Source organism: Panthera onca, chromosome D3 (assembly GCF_046562875.1).
Source record: "Panthera onca isolate mPanOnc1 chromosome D3, mPanOnc1 haplotype 2, whole genome shotgun sequence".
Taxonomy (NCBI): domain Eukaryota; kingdom Metazoa; phylum Chordata; class Mammalia; order Carnivora; family Felidae; genus Panthera; species Panthera onca.
In genome coordinates this window covers 34550382-34562731 of record NC_138350.1, presented here as the reverse complement: position 1 = coordinate 34562731, position 12350 = coordinate 34550382, and the positions used below count along the sequence as shown (strand labels likewise).

Sequence of the window (12350 nt, the reverse complement as noted above, 5' to 3'; positions counted from 1 at the left end):
TGGAAGGAGGTACGAGCACGTAGAGGAGTTCCGGCCTACACCCCCGCCGCCTCCCACTTGGTACCTTCCGACTGCCCCCGCCCGCGGCTCGGGAAGCTTCTCCGTAGAACTGAAAGAGCGGCGGGGTAGCGGGGAGGGGCTGGCGGAAGGGGCGGGCGGGCGCCGGGGGCGGGGCGGTCACGCCGCCCGTCCCGTGCCCGTGGAGTCACGTGCCTACGTCGCAGCCAATCGCCGGGCGGCGCTGTCCTGGGAGCGAGGAGGCTGTGGTGAGAGACGGACGGAGACCGGAGATGTTTTCAAGCCCGGCCTCCGCGGCGTTCGTGGCGGTTGCAGCGGCGACGAAGACAACGACAGCGACGGCAACACCGAGGCACTCGTTCAGGGGGTAAACCCTCCTGCGCCGTTAGTGCCTTGGGTCCGTGAGGGTGAGGGGGGCGTGGCGACAGGCGAGGAGGAAGGAGGGGCGCGGTTTCGAGCCCCGTACCCGGCGCCTGGGAGGAGACCCCTCAGTTCTGCGCTGCTCCCGTCTCCCCTCATCAGAGCAAGGTAGGGGACGCGCCCTGCCCACCCTGTCTCGTGCCGCCAGGCCAGGCCAGGCCCAGCCCAAGGCGCCGCCGGCCTGACAGTGACAGGCCGTTAGTGGCCCCGGCGCGGGTCCGCTCCGCCCGCCGCCGCCTCTCCAGGAGTCCTGAGTAGCTGCGGCGCGGCCGGGAGCCGCCAGCAGGGCGGTGGTGCGGGGGGATTCGGCGGGGCACCCACCCCCCCCGCCCCCCCCGCCCCCCCCGCCGCCGCTCCCGGGGCTGGGCTGCCGCCGCCTCCCGGAACATGGCGGGGCCGGGAGGAGCGTGTGCGTGCGAGTGTGCGAGTGTGCGCGGCCCGAGAGGGCGCCGCCGGCGTGCTGCGGCCGGACCCGGCGGGGCGGGGCTGGGCGGGGGTGGGGGCGCGCCCGGCCCGTCGCGCGCGCCCGCCGGCCCGCCGTGAGCCAGGGTGCGGGCGCGGCCGCGGGAGATCGCTGCTGCCCCTCCTGGAGAGAGCATCGGAGGTACCGGGGTCAAGGGGAGAGGAAGATGAAAGGGAGAAGGGAAATTGCCGCTTTGATAGTCTCAAGGGAAAGGAGAGCGGCACGCTGCAGTTCTGTCTTAAATGCCAGTGTACTCTGTCCTTGCCGCATTGGGCAATCGGTTCTCTTCATCGTTCTGCAAGTGCCCATTCGAATGGTGTTCGTAGACCCTTGGAGCACGTCAGATTCTTAGATCTCATTTTGAGGGGTAATATGGTGTGACGCATCCTCAGGGATCCCAAAGCGTTGAATAAACGGTTGTACAAAGAGGTTACCGAAGCCCAGCTGACAGCTGTTTTAATAATAACAGTAAGAAACAGTTTGGGATGGGAAGTTAACACTATTGCACCAGTTGAAACCGTAGGAAACATTTTAAGCTGTGTACTCTTTGACATTGTAATTTCCACCGGACACCCGCGGGTGAAATGGGTTGCAGATTCAGTGATGTGTAAAGCCTTGGAATTATCTGTAATCCCGAAGTTGAAATGAACCTGTGTTCTTAGTCATGTGCTCCTTTTTAATTTTAAAATTGGTTTACGTAAATTATGAAGGAAGGTGAACTGGTAAAATAGCTATTCTAAAATAAATTGACTGTTTATTAAAAACATATGCTCAAGTAGGCTGTTCAAAATCTCGGGCACTGATCTGTTTCAGTTTCTTCAATCATTGTACAAAGGCTTTCCTGGAGATTAGCTCAGAACTGGCAGAACATATGCTCTATTGGTGCCAAGTGGCTTAAAAACAAAATGAGATAGTGTTGACTGTATAAGATCAAGTCATTATATTTGAGCTAAACGCAAAAAATAAAGATTCATGTCTCTCCAGGAGATGATAGGCAAGAGGAAAAGGTTTTACTTCTTGAAGATCTTTTATAGTTAACACAAGTACCAATTAAATGTCTTTTAAAGGAAGGTCTGCAGCCACCTTGACTAAAGTCAAGCTATTCAGGGATGTGTTCTATTTTAGGGGCATGCAAGGTGTTAAAGTGAACTAAAATCTGAGTATTAAGGGGTATTCATGGAAGGTAAGGAGTTAAAAAAAAAAGAAACAGGGTGCCTTTAATGTTTTTTGTCTCTGTGATTTCCATAGTTGTTTAGTATGGTTTAATGAGCAAGCAGAGCTGGGAAAGTGAAAATCTTGGGGTGTGTATTCCATGAGGAGTATTTGAGATAGAAGAGAGAACTAAAATATTCTGATGAGGAAAGAACTTAGGTAGGTGAAAAAATATGTTCAGTTTCTGGTTTTAGTTCTTGAATATCAAGGGAAGGGGAAAACAGTTGAATTTTGTTTGGAGACAAGTGCCTACTCAGTGGAATGAATTTAAAAGGAAGATGTTTTTATCAAGGTGTTTATATATGTGTGTGTGTGTGTGTGTGTGTGTGTGTGTGTGTGTGTGTGTGTATAATCCTATAGAAGTTTTTGGAAAGTGTGATATTCTTTTGAGGTAGATTGTAGAAAATGGTAGTCAGTGGGCTATTTGAAAAACACTTTGTTGGAAAAGAGGTTTTTATTCTAAGGAATAAGAAGAATAATAGTAAAAATGTTCAATTTGTTGGTATTGACTGGTAGTTAAATTTTTTCATTCTCCTGTTTTAAGAGCATTATTTCAGTCTAAAAAGAGAATGATTTATGAGATTGCTTCCATCATAGTCCATAAGAGGTTTAGACTGTTTTCTGTATATAAACGTGATACTGAAGCAACATTTATCAGAAAGGCATGAAGAATTTGTTTAATAATTGCAATAGTTTGTTTAAGAGCAGTTCACACACTACTTTGTTACTTGGAGTTTCTAAAATTAACATCAAAATGTATTTGTAAGATGTATTGTGCAAAGGGTAGAGTCATGGTGATTTGTCCTTAGAACTGGAAGGGACTTCAGATTTTCTCATTTTACGGATGAGAAAATAAAGTCCTACTAAAGTGAAGTAACTTACATAAGTCAGTACAACCTAGTTCAAAAAGTCTGTGGTTTGGGCCTAGAGATTCCTTTCTGTGAAAATGCTAATTTGCTCCTTTACGAAGTAGTTTTTTGGAGTACTGGAAAGAATATTGAAATATAAGCAAGAAAGCCTCAGTTAAAATTTTTGATTTAAAAGTAAAAATTCTTGATTTGTTACTTCCTAACTGTGGTTTTTGACAAATCGCATTAACTTTCAGGACCTTCTTAACCTACAAAAAGTCATTTTCCTACATAATTTACAGGGATGGAATAAATGTGATTACATATGAAAAGCACATGGTATATTCTAAACTTTTATACATATAAAAAGTGGTGATATTTTAAAATATCTGTGTAACAAGGTGTCTAGATCCCTAGGTTTTTGCTTAGCCTTAGCTTTATTGTTTCCAGCACCTGCTGTTTTACAGATTATAACTCCCTGTAGATACATTTTCTGATCCCCACTTAGATCTAATCTTAGTAAAGCCTCTTATGAACGTTTTAAATATTGCAGTTGTTAGAGCCTGACTTCCTCTGGAGAATATGAAGTTTCTCCATATAGCATTTGAAAATATTCTCATTTACACTCATGCATGCATAATCTGTTTCTTTAACAGTGGCTTTTTAAAAGTAATAGTGAAAGTGTCTTAGTTGCAATGTTAATTTGTCTGTTGCTAGTTTCCACATATGGCAATAACAGGAGATAATTTCCTTTGTAAACTCAGCTTTGAATGGTTGGTGTTAAGGTTATCTTGTAGATCTAAATATGTAGAAATGTTAATGTGTGAGTTTTTGTTTGTTGGCTTTTGCTGTTATGTTTAAAGATCTTGCTTCTAGTGCTTTGAATTGATAATACTGGAAACCAATATAGTAATATTGTTTATTGTAGTATTACATATTTTACCTGTAATCTTGAGTTTGAAGATTATGATAAATATTTCTTAAGCACTTAGAATATTCAAAGTTCTAACTGAAATATTTAAGATAATTTTCAAAATAATCTTGTTAAACAGATACTACTATTATTCTAACATATGGCCAGGAAAATAAGGCTTTGAACTATTATGCGATGTGTATATATTCATAGACCTGAAAAAAGTGACAGACCGTATTGTTCCCATTCTTAATCATTTGTTTGTGCTCTGCATGTAATTAAGAGTGTTTAACTGATTTTGAAAAGTTTTGAGGCAGAGTTTCTTTAATTTCAGATTTTGTGAAAATATCTGGAGGCCAGCTATTCTACCTTCTACTGTGTTGGTCAAAAAAACAAAAAGAAAGTAAATACCTTATGAGATTCTTGGAAGGTAGGCAGAAAGCCTTTTTGTGAGATGCTGAGGTAACTGTTGGGGTTTTTTTTTTATGTTGTCAGAAGCAAATTAATCTCCCCAGCTACAGAAGGACTACAGTTTTTAACGTTACAAGAGGTGATTTTAACAAACTCCACCTTGATATTGATGCCATTTTTCTAAAGAAACATTTTAATCATAGTTACTATAGGAAAAAGATCACCAACCAAACTCATTTAGGACTTTTGTAAAGGAATAGATCCAGCAATAGAAAATTTGTGCAGGTTAGAAAATAGCATCCAATAGGTTTTCCAATTAGTGAGAGCCTCCAAAATTCTAAGAAGTTCAGACTCTTAAGTTCTTAGAAAATTAAGTTAAACACAGAAATGCTTCCAAATTGAGATAAGTAGAAGAGATAAATTATGGAGCTGCAAGTTAGAGAGTGGAAGTAATTTCTTTTTCTTTGGCATTTAAAAAATTGTCTCTTTGGCCGTTGACTTTATGTTTGCTATTGCACTAAAATTGTTTCAAATATGTAATAGTCTACTCTTCTGGTTTTCGGTTTGTATTTGGGCCATAATTGGGGGAAATACCAGAAATATTAGTGATATCATATTTTCCCCATTTTTAAAGCTTTATTTTTATTTTTGAGTAATATCTGAACCCAGTGTGGGGCTGGAACTTAGAACCCTGAGATCAAGAGTCGCATGCTGTACCAACTGAGCCAGCCAGACTCCCTGAATATCGTATTTTTAAACTACTTTGTTGCTTGAAAGAGGTGTGTGAGAGAATCTTGTAGCTTCTCAGATTTCAAATTGTTCTTCTCCTACATGGGAGTTTTGTCTGCCTCCTGAATTCTAATGGAGAACAGAAACCACGTATGTGTGGTTCTCTCTCCCTAGAAGTATCTATTTTGACTCAGGATACAGTAGTACGTAAGAATTACGATGCTTTGTAGTTCATGAAATACTTTTTATGTGAGATCGTTTGAATTTCACAACTACTCTGAGATCAGCAAAACATTAGGTAAGCTGATGATGTTGAACCATGGATAGGATCCAGGTTAAAATTCCCTGGCAAAATGCTAGACTTTTGAAATTCACTCACTAAAGAGAAGCATTAGTACATCTAAAGGAAGGGAGGAGAAACACACCTACCGTACTTTTTATTTTCTTTTCCACCGAAGGCACATCGTATACAGCTTTCTTTCTGTTTTGTTATACCTCTTCTGAAACTTAAGCAGGGTAGAAGTAAATACTAAAACATTCTTTATACCACTTTACTAACTTGTGGTGATAGTTAATGATGTTAAAGACAAATGAGAAAATTAAAATTTTACAAAATGTTTCCTACCTTAATTTGAACAAAAGTATTACAATTAGGAAGAAAGCCTTGTTACATTCTCTTGTTCTAAATGCTAAATTGTTCCAAATACTAAGTCTTGCAACCTCTGAGTTAAAGTCCTTTTTTATCAGAGTTTGAGTATTTGAAAGTTATTTGGTGATGAAGGAAAAGAACTTTCATTGAGCTTCTGTACTTGAGGCACTGTTAGATACTTGCATATGTTATTTTAATCAATGATGAGAGGAGATACTATCTACTTATGAAAATACTTCAAAAAGTTGTCATTAGAGTATCTCTAACTTTAGATATTTAGGTATCTTGAGTACTAGACTCAAGAACTAACTTGAAATTTATAAGTGCTGTATAAATGTAAGTTTGTTACTTAGAGAAGAATTTTCTTATGATCAACCTAATTCATAGATTTATAATGAGGCGGATCATCCTATGGTGGTTATTCAACCTTCAGAAGTTAACCTTGTCTTCCACATTTCATTAAAACATCCCAAGAATGGGGCGCCTGGGTGGCTCAGTCGGTTAAGCGGCCGACTTCAGCTCAGGTCACGATCTCGCAGTCCGTGAGTTTGAGCCCTGCGTCGGGCTCTGGGCTGATGGCTCAGAGCCTGGAGCCTGATTCCAATTCTGTGTCTCCCTCTCTCTCTGCCCCTCCCCCGTTCATGCTCTGTCTCTCTCTCTCTGTCTCAAAAATAAATAAACATTAAAAAAAAAAAAAATCCCAAGAATAATGATGAGTGTTCTCTTTAAGCTGAATTTGAACAGGACAAAAAATACCTTTTTACTGAGTTTCTGTTTGTCCTCTTATCATTGAAAGTAAACAGGAATGTTTGACAGCAGATTGGCTTACTCATTCTTCCTTTCTTTTGTCCTTTTTCCTCCTTCGTGGCTCCTCCTTCCCCTTCATACACTGATGTTCCCCTGCTTTTGCAAACACCCAGTGAAGAAAACAATACCTATCTATTGTTGATTGACAATTTAAATTTGTGTTAGTTGATTTAAGTATACCACTTCAATTTCAAGGCTTTTGTCTTTAATTATGGTATGAATATTGATTTTAGCTACAGGAATTTGGATCATTAGCTAATACATCATTTGCATTTTCCCTTGTGTGAATTAACACTTCATATCCTTGGCCATTTTTCTCTTTGTTCCTTCTTACTGAAAACTTCTAGAAATGGCAATCAAGAATTTAAACAATTTTTATTTTTTTAATTTATTTTTTATTTTTTTAAACAATTTTTTTTTAATGTTTATTTTTGACAGAGAAAGAGAGACAGAGCATGAGTGGGGGAGGGGCAGAGAGAGAGGGAGACACAGAATCTGAAGCAGGCTCCAAGCTCTGAGCTGTCAGCACAGAGCCCGACGTGGGGCTCGAACTCACAAACCGTGAGATCATGACCTGGGCCGAGGTTGGACGCTCAACTAACTGAGCCATACAGGCACCCCATTTAAACAATTTTTAAAACACTTTCATTAGTGTTTTTAAATTACAGAATTAACATATGCTTATTATTAAAGTAAAAAACCTACAATAAAAGAGTTAACGATTCTCTAATCTCTCTTTATGGATATTTGTATATTAGAGATTATTAATCTATATGTTACAAATATTTTTTCTAATTTATCATTTGAATGAAAACTTGCATTTTACATCCTTTTGGCAAACCCCAGAAGAAACCGACTCTCTCCATACTATTAATTTTAAGTTTGGTATTTGAAAGTTATTGAGATGATAACTTATTGAGATGATAACTCTCTGGGCTCTTTAATTATTTCTAATCCAAGAATTTCTTCTGCCTATAGCTTTTGTGAACTCAGTAGTTAGGGAGGAAGCACCAGAAAACAGTGAGAATTCTTGGAGCATAGGGGAAAACTAGAGTCTCACATTTAAATCCTAATTCATTATGAAGTACCATTTGACTGATACAGGCATAATTACAAGTGTTTTACAGTTGATAATAGGCTCTCCACTTAACTTTTCATTCACTCCTTACAGTAACCTTGTGAAGTTTATCACATTCCGGTTTTTATTTAAAAAAATTTTTTTTAATGTTTATTTTTGAGAGAGAGAGCCAGAGCCAGAGCATGAGCGGGGGAGGGACAGAGAAGGAGACACAGTATCTGAAGCAGGTTCCAGGCTATGAGCTGTCAGCACAGAGCCAGATGCAGGGCTCGAACCCACGAGTTGTGATTGTGAGATCATGACCTGAGCCGCGGACGCTCAACTGACTGAGCCACCCAGGTGCCCCTAATTTTTTTATTTTTAAGTAATCTTTACACCCAACATGGGACTCATGCTCTACAGACTAAGCCAGCTAGGTGCCCCATATCTTACTCCTGTTTTAGAGATGAGATTTGATTTAAATCTGTGATTGTGTTGCTTCCTCACAGAACTACACCTTCAAAAAATTTGGTGATGTTAAGAGAAAAAAGGATAAAATAATAAGTAAATTTTTAGCCTTTTGGTAAAAAATAATTATTTTGCATTACAGACTATGGATTTTTACGAGGAATGAAAGGTCTTGAATGATCCAGTCTGAAGTGTGATAGTTTATCTCTGGATATTGAATTTGAAAATAACTGGAATTTTTATCTTTTTACTTCTCAGTTTTCAAGTTGAACAAAGAAGGTTTTAAACTTTTCATAGTTAATACGTTTTATTTTTTTTATTAAAAGTTTTTTTTTTTTAATGTTTTTATTTATTTTTGAGACAGAACATGAGCAGGGGAGGGGCAGAGACAGGGGAGACACAGAATCCGAAGCGGGCACCAGGCTCTGAGCTGTCAGCATAGAGCCTGACGCGGGGCTCAAACTCACAGAATGTGAGATCCTGATCTGAGCTGAAGTCTGACACTCAACCGACTGAGCCACCCAGGCGCCCCACAGTTAATACATTTTAAATAAATGTTTCTGTGAACAGCATTGCATTTGTCATTGTTGAGGCAGATGTTTGGGAAAATATAAACAAAGACAGTATTATAGTCTTTGTCTTTTTTAAGGGTTTACACTGAATGAGCAGAACATAAATGTGTAAAATAGGAAGACGTTATTCTTAAACATCCAGATTGCTTTCTGGTTGTTATGAAAGGGAATATACCAAACTCTGCAAGGACGTATATCGTGTCTGTCTTGTTCAGTGTTGTACACCCAAATTTCATCACACTGTAGAGTCATCACATATTTATGGAATGACCAAGAATCACCCCAAAGCCAGTGACAGGAGAATGGTCTGATTAGTATAAGAGGACTCAGGGAGAAGGGTAGTGCAGGAGTTTACTAGGATGAGGGGCTTAATAAAAATGAATTTGCGGGACACCTGGGTAGCTCAGTCAGTTAAGCGTCCAGCTCTTGGTTTTGGCTCTGGTCATGGTCTCACGGTTAACGAAATTGAGCACCAAATTGGGCTCTACATTGACAGCAGGAGCCTGCTTAGGATTCTCTCTTTCTTTCTCTTTCTGCCCCTCCCCCATGGGTGTTCTCTTTCTCTAAAAGGAAATAAACTTAGAAAAATGAATTTGCAAGATGGGAAACAATGTAATGCAAATTTTCTTAGAAAACAATTATAGCAAAATTACATGAAATTCAGTAAGAGACAAGAAGATCATTGATAAGGTTGTTAAGTTTTAAGGTTTTAGGTCCTTGTGCTCTAAGCACATACCCGAAGAAGACATTATCTTATCTGCTTGTGTGGAACTTAAAATTTAGCATGAAGAGATAGTTACTTAAAGCAAGGATCCATAATTAGGGAGAGGTCCTGTAAACATTTTGAAATTATATTGTGAATCCTTTTTTTTTTTAATGTTTCTTTTTGAGAGAGAAAGCGTGAGCGCACATGCGCGCACGCGCGCGCGCACGCACGCACGCACACATATATATATATATATATATATATATATATATATATATATATATATATATATATGCAAAGTGGGGAGGGGCAGAGAGAGATGGAGACACAGAATCCAAACAGGCTCCAGGCTTTGAGCTGGCAGCATAGAGTCAGATGCAGGGTGCGAACTCACGAACCATAAGATCATGACCTGAGCTGAAGGCAGACACTTAACTGACTAAGCCACCTGGGTGCCCCTATTTTAAATTCTAGTGAATATGCTTTCAGGGTCTGAAATAGGTCTGTCCAGAAAATACTATGAATACTGTGACTTGGGAATTAAGTTCAGGTTTGAGGTAGAATTATTATATTCTTAAATAGTCCTAAACTTGTATATTTTGGCATTATTTTTATAGTATTTTTTTTTTCTGATAAAACTGTTTAATATTGATACAGTCAGTGGAATGTGCCTCTTTTTTTTCCACTTTATAACATTTGTGTGATTATATATCTAGGAGTTTTTATAATGTTTTTTTAAAAATTTTTTAATGTTTATTTTTGAGAGAGACAGAGTGTGAGTGAGGGAGGGGTAGAGAGAGAGACACAGAATCCGAAGCAGGCTCCAAGCTCTGTGAGCTGTCAGCACAGAACCTGATGCGGGGCCCAAACCCACCAACCATGAGATCGTGACCTGAGATAAAGTTGGACGCTTAACCGACTGAGACACTGAGGCGCCCCTAATGTTTATTTTTGAGGGAGAGAGAGGGAGACAACAGGAGTGGGGGAGGGGCGGGGAGAGAGTGGGAGACAGATCCTAAGCAGACCTTGCACTGTCAGTGCAAAGCCCAACGTGGGGCTTGAACCCTTTGAACCCTGAAATCGTAGCCTGAGCTGAAGTCAAACACTCAACCAACTGAGCCACCCAGGTGTCCCTAGTAATGTTTTCTTTTAAAAGTAAAGCAAAATATGCATGTATTCTTTCCCATTGGGGTTGGAGTTTTCATAGTACCATGCTTTTCTTACTGTCTTACAGTTATTAGAATACATTGAATTTGCTTTGGTCCCCCCATTATCTCCCTCCTTATCATTCTTTTCAGTATACCTTGGTAGAGAACCAGTTTATATTTCTAAGTTTCTCTGGCTAAAAAAGCTACCAGTAATACACACTACTACCCTAAGCAGGTTTAGAGCATATTTTCTTTTAAATGCCCTGAAATATGTAGTTACCTGAATTCTTGTGTGTGGTATAGTAAGTCGGTTAATGTTGGAGAGTGTGCAGGATATAGAAAAAGTGAGGTAGTAGATCAGGACTGAAATAAAGCCCAAACAATTCAACCCTGGTGTGAAATCATATGGAAGCTATAAATTTTGGCTCTAGCCTGAAGCAGTGTTACAACTCACTGTAGTTGGGTCAGGGTGGGAAAAGTGTGATACGCAAATTAGAAATAATTTAATTCTTCCATTAGCGTTGCTCTCATAAAGTACTAATTCTAGCTACCTTTAACTGCATAAAGTGGGCATACATAAAGATTTCAGGATCAATGATTCTCGTAAACTATTCTGGTTTGTTTTTTGTTTTTGTTTTTTTTATTACCATGACCTTTATCCTGAATCTCTCATATACTTATGTACTGCTGTTAAAACTGCACTGAATTATCTAAACAATTAAAAGTCCTACCGTTTAAAGGTAAAGTATGTGCCCTGTCATTTTTAAAGAAAGCAGTAAACGTGAGTTAGGCCATTACTTGGAATTAAACTGTGAGTAGTATTTAGAATGGTACCAGATTTGGGGCACCTGGGTGGCTCAGTCGGTTAAGTATCTGACTTCGGCTCAGGTCATGATCCCACCGCTCATGGGTTTGAGCCCCACATCGGGCTCTGTGCTGACAGCTCAGAGCCTGGAGCCTGTTTTGGATCCTGTGTCTCCCTCTCTCTCTGCCCCTCCCTCTCTCTCTCTCAAAAGTAAAAAAAAAAAAAATTAAAATTAAAAAAAAAAACATTTTAAAAAAGAATGGCACCAGATTTATGTTGCAAAGATCAGCTCATGTCTTTTGAGGGGCAGGAGAGGGTGCAAAGTTAAAATACCAAAACTTTTTTCTTTTGAAATACTAGATAATAAAAAAGTACAGAAAACAGCATAATGAACTCCTGGGTACCTATCACCAGCTTAAGAATTAACCATTACAAATGCAGTGGAAGCCCCCTAATACACTTTTCCTGGATCTATTTCCTCACTCCCTCAGGGGAATTCTTATCTCCCTTTTTTGTTCTTGGCACGAATTTCCTAACAGTGACTTTTCCCTTTTTCTAGACCTGTGTAATTTTGGTTTTTTCTTCAAAGTTCACTTCAGGGTCCCTTTCCATGTTTATTGCATATTGTATATTGAGAGTGGTCTGACAAGGGGAGATGAAAATAAGATTGTCTATGTGAGGTAAAAATCTGCCTTAAAATCTAGGCAAAGGAAAGTTAGATTTCAACACTGTACTATTTTGCAGAACAAAATTGATAAAGTAGATGTAAGAGTAACCTAACAACAAAATTGTTTTAGGAAGGTTAGTCTGGAAGGAAGTGGTGATTTGCTAACTCCTTTGACTGACTTTTTTTCCTAATTACTGTATGTCAGTGAGATTTTACTTGGCCTCCAACACTTGACCATTTTGACAGAAGAGAAAGGAGCTGGTGACAAAATGTTTAATTACAAAGGTTTCTAGAAAGCTTTCAGGATTTGGGGAATTACTCCTGACCCCTTTTAGAATCTGTTGACAGTGAAGAGAGTACATAGCGCCTATTAGATTCCTGCGTTAGGCATTGGTAATTTTTTCAGTTCCCAGTGCCAGAGATGCAAGGGAGGCTGCCTAACCATTTTCTCTGAGCT

General features: G+C 39.8%; 1 protein-coding gene across 3 annotated transcripts in view; it reads left to right on the top strand.

The window, feature by feature from the left end:
- Window positions 1-431: 431 nt before the first annotated feature.
- ANKRD12 (ankyrin repeat domain 12) overlaps window positions 432-12350 on the top strand; it is a 128848-nt gene continuing 116929 nt past the window's right edge. For 2 of the 3 annotated variants that reach the window (XM_060613259.3, XM_060613256.3), the window contains exon 1: window positions 432-546. The gene's annotated coding sequence lies outside the window, so the exon portion shown is untranslated. Of the gene's footprint in view, window positions 547-931; window positions 1043-12350 lie in introns of those variants that run through there. The other variant, XM_060613257.3, reaches the window with a different exon arrangement.